Below are 12732 nucleotides of genomic sequence, written 5' to 3'. Positions count from 1 at the left end.
AAGTTACCCAAAACCAGAAAAGGTAATGACGCAATTTGGGTAATTGTAGATCGATTAACCAAATCAGCTCATTTTCTACCCATAAAAGAAACCTTTAGTATGGAAAGGTTAGCCAAGTTGTATGTAGACGAAGTAGTATCCTTACATGGAGTGCCACTCTCCATTGTATCGGATAGAGGTAGTCGTTTCACTTCCCATTTCTGGACTAGTTTCCAGGAAGCAATGGGAACCCGACTAAATTTAAGTACTGCATATCATCCACAAACAGACGGACAAAGTGAAAGGACAATAGAAACTTTGGAAGACATGCTCCGGGCATGTGTGATAGATTTCGGTGGAAACTGGGATGATCACTTACCTTTAATCGGATTCTCCTATAACAATAGTTATCATTCTAGGATTGAAGCGGCCCCATTTGAAGCACTGTACGGACGTAAGTGTAGAACTCCAGTTTGTTGGGCAGAAATAGGAGAAAGTCAATTATCAGGTCCTGAAATAGTACAAGAAACTACCGACAAGATCACTCAGATCAAGGAAAGACTGAAGACTGCTCGAGATCGCCAAAAGAGCTATGCTGACAATCGACGCAAGCCACTAGAGTTTCAAGTTGGAGACAAGGTACTCTTGAAAGTTTCTCCTTGGAAAGGAGTAGTACGATTCGGTAAGAAAGGAAAGCTGAGTCCAAGGTACATAGGACCATTTCCAGTGATTCAACGTATAGGACCAGTTGCCTATCGTTTGCAACTACTAGAAGAGTTAGCAGGAGTACATGATGTGTTTCATGTATCCAACCTCAAGAAATGCCTATCTGACGAATCCCTGGTAGTACCTCTTCAAGATATAGAGGTAAATGAAAAGTTGAAATTCGTGGAAAAACCACTGCAGATAGAGGACAGAAAGATCAAGTTTCTCAAACACAAACGATAGTGCTAGTCAAAGTCAAGTGGGATTCGAAAAGAGGACCCGAATACACCTGGGAGCTTGAATCAGAAATGAAGCGAAAATATCCTCATTTATTTCAATAAATCTCGAGAACGAGATTTTAATTAAGGTAGGGAGGATGTAAGGACTCTCAAAATTTTCCCAAAACAACCCATAAATGAAAACCCAGACCCCTGAAACCCTAAACCATATCAAAAATCAATAAAATGTGAAACATGGGTTTCAGGCGGGCCGCGTAAAGGTAAGCTTAACCTTACGCGGGCCTCGTCAACTTGAAGTTTGACCGGATAAGCATCCGGGACCACGTGTTGACTATCTGGTGACCCTACTCGTGACCAATCAAACCTACGCGTAGACTAGGCGGCCACGCGGGCCGCGTAAGGGTCAAGCTAAGGTTCACGTGGGCTGCGTGAACCCCATAACTTTATAGATTAAAATGTCATTAATTGAATAATAAACAAGACATAACAAACACATAATTTGAAAACGCCATGATGAAAACGCCAAAATACGCACACCATAACTTTATTGATTATCACAAATAATGAACCAACAATGCTAATGAGGCGTGATAATGAAAACGCCATGAGATGAATAATTAAAAACAGTTAACAACATAAATAATTAACAAAAACATAACATCATAATTAAAACGCCATAGTTAACAAAACTGATGTTTACACAAATTAACATATAGTAATAACTGATGTCTAGAAATACTACTAAATAATATTCAAAACTTATCAGGTGTAAAACGCAATGATTGTAAAAACATAAGAAATATGCTAGATCCCAAACGACAATTAAAATTAATAATGAAAACTCCAATTATCAGTTCTTACTAATTGTTTAACTACCAATTAAAACGCGATTAAAATTGGATACATGAAGAACGCCATTGAAATCATACAAGACATTATGAAAATATTAATTTGAAAAAAAAACAATGAAACAAGCATAAAAGAACAAAACGCCATATCTGTTGCATGATTTGCTGGAACGAAAATAGGAAACGTCATTGAATTTTACTTTGTCAAACAGAATCCACGTTAGACGCCATAGATCTGAGAAAGCTTGCAAAGGAGGTAACAGCTAACACGAAATCTTTGGAATTTTAATTTGAAACAGATTTATAACGCGAATAAGGAAAGAACGTATAAAAGGACAATCGTACCCATGCATATCAATTAGCGCCCCCTGCCACGTGTTGGGCAAGGATCCGTTCTCACCGTTCTCACACTTTTCACCGTTCTCTACTGATCTCGTACCTATATATATATATATAATAGAATTTATTTTACACAAATATGCGTCAAATATATTACTATATATTATTAAACCGAATGAAATGAACAATGATTTTAATATTTTATGATAACATAATAATATAATAATAATAATTATTATTATTATTATTTTCTTTACTTTCTAAATTGGATAAGGTTAGTGTCAACCAATACTGGTATCAAAAATACTGGTACGGTCCGTTTCATTATCGGTACATGAAGGTAAAAATCGGCACCAGCTTGCTACAGAAAACGCCAAAATTCGGTACCGGATTGAGTTTCAAAATCTTTTAGTTAGGGAAATTCGGTACTGCTACATGGTACCATTTGCTCATCCCTGATCACGGGTGTCATACAAACAACAACGGTATCGTACAACTTTTTCTTTTTGATTTTCTTCAACTTTTAATGATTTCTTATTTTAGTTTCAGGGATAGGGATGAGCTTGCTGGCAACCGATACCGAAAATACTGGTTACGGCACTGGTATATGAAGGTAAAAATTGGAAGCGAACCGGTACTAGGAACGCAAAAAGTCGGTACCGAATTGGTACTAGGATCCTTCGGTTCGGGAAATTCGGTACCGGTACCTAGTGTTATTTGCTCATCTCCGACAACGGGTTTCATACGAACAACATCATTAACATACAACTTTTTTGGTTGATTTTCTTTCGATTGTTTTTTACTATTTTTTACATTTTCTTTTTATTCTTGTTAGTGGTTTCGTGTGCAACGCGCTCGTATTGATTTCAAAACACATGTAAACACAGACTAAATAACAAAAGAAGTTCACTAAATGTCTCACAACCATATCGGCATCATATTCCCCTATAAACAAGTTAATTTGCCTCTTGTAGTTCTTAAATTCAACTTTACTTGCACCCACGTCTTCAAAACCGCCAAAACAAGCCTTCATAACATTAAACGCCTTGACTGGACCCAAATTCAGCTTAGACATGTTGTGTATAACATCCTTCTGGAGCTGAGTGAGGTGTAGTTCAGTTGGAAGAAAATGCTTATCAGGTCGTTCAACAAGATCATGATTGTGCTTCTCGACAAACTTATAGACCTTCCATGATCCAACCTAAAAAATTACACCTAACAGTGCACCACAATCAGTCCTCTTTGAAAAGTTGTATCGCACAAAACGCTCCTTTTGATTGGGGTCCAACGTATCAACCTTCTTGTCCTTATATACCCCAGCTCTCGTACACAAGTAATACTTAATATGTAATACACCTTTGGAGTTTGTCTTTGTAGTCCCTTTCCTGACTGAAAACCCACAAGCCTTGGCATACTTAACATACATTAAATAACAATCATCAAGGCATGTGAATACCATGTCCATTGTGGGCTTTATTTCTTCACTAACGTTAGGAATGATAAATGGTAATCCAGTTTTGGGGCAAAACCTTTGACTTGAGAAAGCAACTTCGTCTGAGAAATCAAAGTGAGGAACAGAAAAATCAGAAAAAACGCCATTAAAAATAGAAAATGTCTCGTAATAACATTATAGATTAAAACACCATTAATTGAATAATAAACAAGACATAATAAACACATAATTTGAAAACTCCATGATGAAAATGCCAAAATATGCACACCATAACTTTATTGATTAACACAAATAATGAACCAACAATACTAATGCGACGTGATAATGAAAACGCCATGAGATGAATAATTAAAAACAATTAACAACATAAATAATTAACAAAAACATAACATCATAATGAAAACGCCATACCAACAATACTAATGCGACATGATAATGAAAACGCCATGAGATGAATAATTAAAAACACTTAACAACATAAATAATTAACAAATAACATCATAATGAAAACGCCATAGTTAGCAAAACTAATGTTTACACAAATTAACAAATAGTAATAACTGATGTTTACAAATACTACTAAATAATATTCAAAACTAATCAGGTGTAAAAGGCATTGGTCGTAAAAACATAAGAAATATGCTAGATCCAAAACGACAATTAAAATTAATAATGAAAACTCCAATTATCAGTTCTTACTAATTGTTTAACTACCAAATAAAATGCGATTAAAATTGGATACATAAACAACGCCATTGAAATCATACAACACATTATGAAAATATTAATTTGAAAAAAAAAACACAATGAAACAAGTATAAAAGAACAAAACGCCATATCTGTTGCATGATTTGCTGGAACAAAAGTAGGAAACGTCATCGAATTTTACTTTGTCAAACAGAATCCACGTTAGACGCCATAGATCTGAGAAAGCTTGCAAAGGAGGTAACAGCTAACACGAAATTTTTGGAATTTTAATTTGAAACAGATTTATAACGCGAATAAGGAAGGAACGTATAAAAGAACAATCGTACCCATGCATATCAATTAGCGCCCCTTGCCACGTGTTGGGCCAGGATTCGTTCTCACCGTTCTCACATTTTTCACTGTTCTCTCCTGATCCCGTACCTATATATATATATATATATATAATAAAATTTATTTTACACAAATATGCGTCAAATATATTACTATATATTAATAAACCAAATGAAATGAACAATGATTTTAATTTTTATGATAACATATTAATATAATAATAATTATTATTATTTTCTTTAATTTCTAAATTGGATAAGGTTAGTGTCAACCAATACTGGTATCAAAAATACTGGTACGGTCCGTTTCATTATCGGTACATGAAGGTAAAAATCGGTACCAGCCTGCTACAGAAAACGCCAAAAGTCGGTACCGGATTTAGTTTGAAAATCCTTTAGTTCGGGAAATTCGGTACTGCTACACGGTACCATTTGCTCATCCCTGATCACGGGTGCCGTACAAACAACAACGGTATCGTACAACTTTTTCTTTTTTATTTTCTTCAACTTATTATGATTTCTTATTTTAGTTTCAGGGGTAGGGATGAGCTTGGTGGAAACCGATACCGAAAATACCGGTTACGGCACTGGTATATGAAGATAAAAAATCGGTAGCGAACCGGTACTAGGAACGCCAAAAGTCGGTACCGAATTGGTACTAGGATCCTTCGGTTCGGGAAATTCGGTACCGGTACCTAGTATCATTTGCTCATCTCTGACCACGGGTTTCATACGAATAACATTATTAACATACAACTTTTTCGGTTGATTTTCTTTCGATTATTTTTTACTACTTTTTACATTTTCTTTTTATTCTTATTAGTGGTTTCGTGTGCAACGCACTCGTAGTGATTTCAAAACATATGTAAAAACAGACTAAATAACAAAAGAAGTTCGCCGCAACGCGGCTAGGGTGATAAACCTAGTTTTGTTAAATATAACTATTTTACATTCGTAAAGTTATGTATACTTGTTGGATAACATTGAAATCAAAATGTACCTCCTTTTCTACTGAACACACCCTCGTCTTTAATTTTTACATTAATACAATTCAAACCCTTTCGTTTTTTGTCATTTTGTTATCTTTAATTATTATTATTACTAGCATTTGCTTTTAAAACATTATTTTATTTAAAAAGATTTTTTGGTTATTTGAAAAAAATCGTTTTCTTTTGTTTTAAACTGGGGCGAGTTATTTTAATTTTGAAGTGAGACTTTTTTTTTGTTAATAACGCCTTGAAGTGGGAGTTCGAATTTAGTTGTATAAACAATAATACACAAAAATTTAAATTAAGGTTTGAAGCCAACCAATTAATATAGTTTTCGAGTTAAAAGAAGAGAAATATATTTGAGAATCACCAATTTAATTTGTAGATAATGATTTTGATTAGTCAATAACATACCCTAAAAATTATTAAATTTCAACTTATGTCGATTTTTGATTGATACTACATGCTTTGATCAAAGCATTTTACTACACTAGTTAACGTTTTATTTTTTCTTTTTGCATTTTATTAATTTTAATAAATAAAAGTTGTTACTTATATTATAATACATTTTATTTTAATAATGATACTAATAGAAATAGAAAGACGAGAGAACTAAAATATGAAATAAATATAAAATCAACTGTTTTTTCAAAAAAAGTTCTAAAATTTTTTTATTGTTTAAAAAATATCTTTTTTATTAATTTGTAGTGACGTTTTATAGAAACATAATAAAATACTAGTTAGAGAAAGTATCTTCAAAAACAATATTTGAATTGTATAGAGGAGTGAAATTTGACAACTTTTAAACTGTATTTTTAGAAAGGGGGTATGACTAGTAAAAAAGGAGGTGCATTTAGCCAACCCGTTTAAAAATTAGTATAAAATGTCAACATATTTGAGCCAATGATCTCTGGATCAAGTGGTGGAGGACTTGCATTTCTCTTCAGAGATGCAGGTTCGACTCCCACTTGGTGCAGAGTGAGGCACTGATGGGCAGTGATAGGAGACCCAGGGAAACCTTGGTTGGATCCTTGAGCCAAACGAGTTTTACCGGTAATTTCATCGTCGTGCCTACGGGCGGGTGGGTTACCGGTTTTCTCCGGAATTGGTGGTGAACTCGGGTTACTCTCGGAGTACTCCGTTTGTCCAGTGGATGCCCCAAGAATGCTCAGGATTGAGTTTGTTGGCCGTTAAAAAAATGTCAACTTAATTGAATATTCAGTTATTATATAAATACAAAAAGAGATACTCATCACTAATGTTATAATATAAATTCTTTAGAATCAACACATATATGAGCAACATTTATTGTTAGAACACTTTGAAATAATTGAAAGTAAAAATTAGAATAATGTAAGGTATGGGAAGATAGAAAAGTAGTTTTTATTAAATTAGTTATAGAGATGACATGTGATGTTAGCAAGAAGATGGCAAAACTGAGAGACAAAGAAAGGTTGTACGAATTCCTCATTGGTTTGGACAATCAGTTTTCTGTGATTAGGACTCAAGTCCTAGCCATGAGTCCTTCCCCAAGCCTTGGGAATGCATACCACCTTATGCTAGAAGACGAACAACAACGAGCAATATCAGAAAAAAAAAAAAGAAAAAAAAACCAACGGTGGAGGCATCATCTTTTAAAGCTTTTATTCCTGCTCATCTTAAACTAAATCCCAACAAGAGACGTGATAAACCTAGACGTGAAGCCAACCCAAATAAAAAAGACGCTAAAAAGGGCGATGTTGCTGAGCATTGTATGTTGGATATTTATGTTCGGTTCGATAAGTCAACGCTGTCGACCGAGTTACACTGTAGGCAACAAACTAAAATCCACTTAACTAATTTAACTGTTAATTACGAACGATACGCGGGTATTAAACTGAGAGACGGGTACACGGGCCGGGTGAGACAAGAACACTCCTCTCGCCACTTGTCATGCATGCATCCGTGCTACGCCACTTGTCGTGCATGCACTCTTGCATCGCCACTTGTCGCGCACCAAGAACTTTGGCCAATTGCATCACACGACATTTTTTTTTGAAATTTTTTTTTACAAATGTGTTTATAATACACGCATCTACGTTTATGAAAAAAAAAATTTGGTCCAACTCGCCCCGTACGGTGTAGTTCTCATGGTTCTTACAACTGGAGGTGGTTTTCATTTTAGTGGTCCCCTATATATATACCCGTAAAAACATATTTGTCCAACTCGCTCCGGATCAAAAAGTTCTCATGGTTCTTACAACTGGAGGTGATTTTCATTTTAGCGGTCCCGTGAGAACGAATGAAAAAACCAATTAAAACCAATTTTTTTTAATACAAACCTCATTGTAATTAAGATACAACATCAAAAAAAGAATTTACAACATCAAAAAATTCATTTCTCCTTTCAAAATCACCCTTTTTAGATTTTTTACACATGTGTAAATATAACAGATTTACACATGTGTAAATGGCAAACTTACACATGTGAAAATTTTCTTTATTTACGAATTCACGTAAATTTAAACGTGTAAATTAAATTTTTAACATTGTATTCTAATAATAATGATAAGTGTAGAAAAAAAATTTTGAATTTGAATTGTTTTTGACCAAGTTCTCGCAGTTTTTTCATTTGTTCTCACGGTTCTCACAATATTTAGCGTTCTCATTTAAACCTTCCCCTATATATATATATATATATCTATCTATACTATATATAATAAGCATATCTCAAGGACTTCTTAAAGTAAATGGGCATTCCCTTAAAACACCCTTAATGCATAATGTACAAGTCTTTTAAACACAACAAACACATTTATAACCTCACTTTCCACATATACCCTTACTAACTCAAACAAAAACACACAAAATATGATCTACCGTCCATCATTTCACACGGATCATGATCCTACCGTCCATTAACTTCACACGGATCATGATCCGCACATTCAATTTTGAAAGCTGTACTATTCCTCTGCAGTTCGTCTACTCGCCAGATCTAGATCTGCACCACCAAATTCCTCTCCCATTTTCAAAATTTGAATTCCCAAATGAAAAGAGAGGAGAGGGAGACAGGGAGAACGAGAAATAGAGAGAGAGAGGCGATGGAGAAGGAGATATGACGCCATGAGAAACCCTAATTTACAAAATCGTTCAGATCTTGAAGGATTTCCGATACGAAACCTTTATTAGGGGGCTACAATCGAATGGACAAAAGGTTGAGAGGCATCGATTTTATCATAATCGAGAGAAGGATGAACGGGCAGTGACGAACTGGGTTTCGGTAGGAGTTTAAAGGGTAAGTTTTTATTGAGTTTTCTTTTGCTTTTTGGCTCGATTGAAGCCCTAATTTGTTGTTATTTTCTGCTTTGGCTTTGATTTCAATGATGGATGTTTGATTTGAGGATTTGGAAAGGCATAGCAAGTGTTTGACGAAATGTTATTTAGGAGATTTTGAATATTTTTTTTTCATGCAGGAGCTTCAAAATAGAGTTAGTGAGTGAACCGATTTTGTTTGTCTTCATTGTAATTTAAATATGAAGTTTTGTATTCTTCAACATATGAATATATACCGTTGCAGATCAAAAGAGGCTAAAATTACAGTCCATGGGGAAGTAGGAAGACGTGGCCAGATTGTGTGGTGATTTTTGATACTGAAAGGAAGAGTTTTGTGATTTAGGAAGCTACTAGGTTGCAGATTCCTATTGTAGGGTTAGTGTTGTCATTTTGTGTTAATGAATTATGGATTATGAATTATGATGAATGTTTGAATTTAAGTGTAGAGTTATGGATTTGAGTGTTTGATTATAGGCTGGTGGGCCAGAGTATGCCGCTGGAGACGTTTAAGAAGATTACGTATCCTGTTTCGACGAATGATTCGGTGCAGATTATGTATTTGTTTTTTAATTTGATTACGAAAACGATTCAATACGAGCAGAAGAAGCTCGCTGCGGCTGAAGGGAACGTGGTTAAGGAAGTCGACCTGAAAATTGGGTAAGAAGGTGTATAATGTTGGAATAATCAATTTTGATTGTTTTTTGGTCAAGTGATTCGAATCTGAATCAAGTCGGCCGGGTTGAGATTTAAACGGGTATTCAATCCGGTTTAAAACTTGGAATTAACTGTTTTACCTTTATTTGTTCCTTTTTTTTACAAATCAAGGATTTTGAAAAAAAAAACAAAAAATTGGTTTAAACCGCGAGAACCGAATGGTTAACCACCAAACAGGTAAAACCGGCTGGTCCGGCCGACCTACCCAACCAGCCAGTTTGGTTTGTGGCTTCTGGAAATTGTAGTAAGCAGTTTGGCCTATAATTTTCATCAAAGTTGATCGAACCAGACCATGAAGACCATAGTGTCTAATAATAAGATCTGGAAAGACAAAAGAAAGAAGTTGATGCAAGAAAACTGAAAATCTATTGGGAAAAAAAAACTATTGGCATATACACATCCCTTTATTTGTATTTTAAAGTTAAAAAGCTTTTTCTTGTAGCATTAGAGGGAGGTTTTTAAAAAATGTAGTTATTGTTATGCATTTTGTTTATACATCGGATTAATGAACCATGATTTGCGAATTTATGCACAGAGAACTACTGTGATGGTAGAATTCGTTGATGCAACTGATGCAACTGCTGCAACAGATCCTGTTGGCGCTCACGCGATTGCCCGGTCATTTCCTCACACTTATGGTCAACCTTTGTTTCATTTTTTCAGAGAAAAATCTAAACCAGTTAATGCCCGACAATTCTTTTCTAGATTCTGTACGCCTATTTTCTTGGAGGTACATTTAATTCAATGGTTTTCAATTTTTATTGCTTGTATTCTTGTTATAGTTTTATCAATTTATTTAAGATGCACAGAAGTTAATGAAGCCAATATTTTTAAACGTTAATCACTGAAGTAATTTTCCGAGACCAGACATTTTGTTGTTTTCAAGGTTAACAAGACTGGTTTCAGTACCCTTGGTTTAGAAAAGCGTGAAGCGCTCTGAGGCGTTTTACGTTTAGGCCCTAAATGGAGATAATTTGTTTGCATTATAACTCTTGTCCATGACTTTGAAAGTGAGTTTTCATGATTAATTTTCACATGTTGTAACATGTGTAGTTTGATGCATTGGTTGCTGCTCTTCTGTTTTCCGAAGGAGGTGGGAAGCTCAGCTGAAAAAAATTGAAGAACTTCAGGTATATTAGCCCACATAGAAAGTTTTAGTGTTTATATGTGTGGATTTTATTAAAAAAATATCACCATTGTGCATCCCATGAATAATCATCATACGCGTGACGTTAACAACCTAAAAGAACTAAAGAAGTTAAGAAGAATGATTATAGATTGTGATCTCACAGATAATGAATCTTTTTGTGTAGGCTGAAAATGATCTTGTTAGTCAAGAACTTCAAATGCAACTTGAGGCTGCAGGTAAATTTATTCTACGCTATCTTTTCTGCATGTTTGGTTCACTTGATTTGTTTCTTTTTTTCTTATTTTGCCAATGACTGTGGGGTGCTGATATTTAGGGTTGTTTCTTGGCTCATATTAGAGTTAAGCTTATACTTCAAAAAATCAAATAGCTCATCTTCGAGTCGAAAATTGTGTCAGTTTTGAAGTTTTTGACAACTAGATTAACTTTTCGAATAATTAATTAGTTATGGTGTGTTCAATGTAAATCGAATGTGGTAAAATAAATTAAGCGTAAATACTGAGGTGGCAAACGGGTGGGGTAGGATAATGTGTCAAAATACTTTAGAATTATAAAAGGACAGATATCTCAATCTCTCAAAGTGGGTAGGATAATGCATCAATACACCAGGTGTTTGATAGTCAAGCCATGCACATCTGATAACCTTGTCAAACATTTGTTTCTTTCTCTTCGCTGTAGGTGTCAAAATGGTTTGGTTGGGTTGGATTGGGATTTGCGACTGGTCAAAATAGCTGGACATTAAAATACGATTCTTGTGAAACTGGTGCTGTTAGTTTTAACTCATTTACCAAAATGGTCAGTTCAGGTTATATTTTTATTACTTAAGCGGGTCAAATGGGTAAAGCAGAGAAAACTAGCTTAAACTCAATGACAGTAAAATAAATGTAACTTTCTTTACAGTATTTTATATGCATAATAGTAGATAAAAGTAGATGTTTTTTTTGTTCTAATGGGGTTGACATGCTATTGGTGATATCAGATAAGGAATTGAAACAAGTGCAAGAATTGTTCAACTTGAAGATAATGAAGCAGCAGATAATTGTCTCAACTTGAAGAAACCAGACTAAAGACACTAATGTAATGGATCATCTTTCATTTGTATCAGTATGATATTAATTTTAGATTCTAATCAGATCGTTGATCGTCATTGTTGCTCTGGGTGTTTTTAAGACATCAATTATATGGTCTTTTATAGTATGTTTTCGGCTTTTTAAGACATCAATTATATGGTCTTTTATAGTATGTTTTCAAGCATTCGTCTATGTCTTCACTGTCGTTTTCCAAAGTTCGTTGTATTGTTAAGGGAGATTATTGTAAATGAAAAGATTTTGGTACAAGTTGATATTAATATTTGATTTTGTATATTAAGATATGTTTTTCTAAGACTATTATATCGTACCAGATCAATATTAAACAAAGGCTACCTCAAACATTCATCTGTCATTTGATTTTCAGTTCTATATTTGACTTTGATTATAAGAAAAAGACTATTTTTTTTTTCAAACATTAAGGAATTCCATGGTTCCATTCCACACTTGCTCATCAAGACAATAAGTGGATCCCTCAATCAATTATTTTTATATATATTTTTTTATTCAAATCTTAGATAGTTAAAGGGTTAATTAGTTAAAGCTTAATGCCTATGTGTCATTGATGTGGAAGAACGTTATGCACTTTTTTAGTTAAACCACAATGGGTGGTCTTATTAGGTCTTATGATTGATTTCATAGAAAGATTGATAAACTAACAACTAAAAAAATCAGAAGTAAATTGCCAAAATCGTCCATGAGATTTGGGCATGTATGCCATTTTCATTCAAAACAACTAATTTACTTTATTTTTTCTATCAAACATTTACATGAAAATGACAAAATCCCAAATCTTAGGGACGGTTTTGGCAAAAAAAAAAAAAGAAAAGTCAGGCGTTTGGATGAAAATGACAAAAAAATCCTAAAAGTGAAGGACTA

At 34.2% G+C, this 12732-nt stretch overlaps 1 long non-coding RNA gene across 6 annotated transcripts; it reads left to right on the top strand.

Moving 5' to 3' along the window:
* The first annotated feature begins 8545 nt into the window (after window positions 1–8545).
* On the top strand, window positions 8546–12007 carry LOC110919578. Of its 6 annotated transcripts, none has more exons than XR_002581590.2 (8): window positions 8546–8866; window positions 9045–9063; window positions 9149–9279; window positions 9379–9561; window positions 10154–10348; window positions 10672–10748; window positions 10932–10983; window positions 11745–12007. It is a non-coding gene; the product is annotated as an uncharacterized LOC110919578 (long non-coding RNA). The 6 variants fall into 6 exon arrangements; XR_002581589.2 differs by having other exon boundaries at window positions 8984–9063; XR_002581588.2 differs by having other exon boundaries at window positions 8973–9063.
* The last annotated feature ends 725 nt before the right edge of the window (window positions 12008–12732 follow it).

The sequence above is a fragment of the Helianthus annuus genome, chromosome 2 (assembly GCF_002127325.2).
Source record: "Helianthus annuus cultivar XRQ/B chromosome 2, HanXRQr2.0-SUNRISE, whole genome shotgun sequence".
In the NCBI taxonomy this organism is placed as follows: Eukaryota; Viridiplantae; Streptophyta; class Magnoliopsida; order Asterales; family Asteraceae; genus Helianthus; species Helianthus annuus.
The sequence above is the reverse complement of the archived record's forward strand: the minus strand, read 5'-3'. Positions and strand labels throughout refer to the sequence as shown.